The sequence below is a fragment of the Alexandromys fortis genome, unplaced genomic scaffold, assembly GCF_014885135.2.
Source record: "Alexandromys fortis isolate MF-2015 unplaced genomic scaffold, M_Fortis_MF-2015_v1.1 scaffold_1, whole genome shotgun sequence".
Taxonomy (NCBI): Eukaryota; Metazoa; Chordata; class Mammalia; order Rodentia; family Cricetidae; genus Alexandromys; species Alexandromys fortis.
In genome coordinates, this window is record NW_026067927.1 from 9,385,615 (window position 1) to 9,386,923 (window position 1,309).

Genomic DNA, 1,309 nt, shown 5'->3' on the forward strand with positions numbered 1-1,309 from the left:
TATATATATATATATATATATATGTTTGTGTGTGTGTAAAAATGTATATTGCATAATTGTTTATAGATAAAGGAGTTTCATTGTCCATAAATCCTGTCATAAAAATGATCACACCATTGGTCTATTCACAGAAGCAGGACATGATAGAAAAGCACTTCCTCTGACATGAAAGAGACCGGGATTTGGTTTCTCAATTAGTTAACTACATGCACAAACAAAAATTGCACTTCTAAATTTGTTTGAACTCTATTATTCCTTCAGATTGTGTCGTTCCTTGCTGTCGAATGAAGACTGTAAACATAGTTAAAGTGACTTGGAATATTGGAAGCTTCTTTAATATCATCATTTTCTACTAATTACATAGACTAGAAGAATTTCTAGCTATAGAAATATATCACTCCCATTACTAAACAATAGAATCCTATTTTATCACATGTTTTTCATTAACTGAAAACTTGAAGATGTTTCTTACCAGCGTCATGCCTTTCTTTGTATAGCTTCTAATCCATGCATGATGAAAATTTTTACATGTAACATTTAATTGTTTTGAATTCTTAATTATTCTTCATAGTTTTCTTATGTCTTAAAATTTAAATTTAAAATAAATGTGAATTATTACCCTTGGTGAAAAGCACTATGGGCAGGACACTGTTTACTCTAAATTCTTTCTCTCATTTTAGAGAACCTCAGAAAACACTGGATCTTGAGTGACAGGGATTATACCCTTGAGAATTTAAATGATATTGTTATAGTGTTATATTAGAAAAACCTAAAGAGATGTGTTTAAGGTAGAATGCTAAACCCTTGCTCTCCTCAGCTATTTCTAAAGAAGTTACTTCCTTCCTACTCACCATATTTATCCACATTACTTCTGTGCATCCCTAAAATGTTTAATATTTTAAATAACTCAATAAGATTAATAAAAATTACATTGTTCACACTCCTCAAAACTAGAAATTATCAATAGTTCATTTTTATATTGACAGCAAAGTAGTTGAGTGATATTAATGTGATGTAATAGGTAATGTTTTAGACTGGATGACTTTAGGCAAGCTTACTTTCCCATCTTGTGCAGTTTACTTATTTAAAATGCAAGTAATAGATATGGGTCTATTTTCATTCTTCTACAGATTGACATCCAGTTTTGCCAGCACAATTTGTTGAAGATGCTATCTTTTTTCCATTGTATACTTTTAGCTCCTTTATCGAAAATCAGGTGTTCATAGGTTTGTGGGTTAAAGTCAGGGTCTTCTATTCGATTCCATTGGTCGACTTCTCTGTTTTTATGCCAATACCAAGCTGTTTTCAA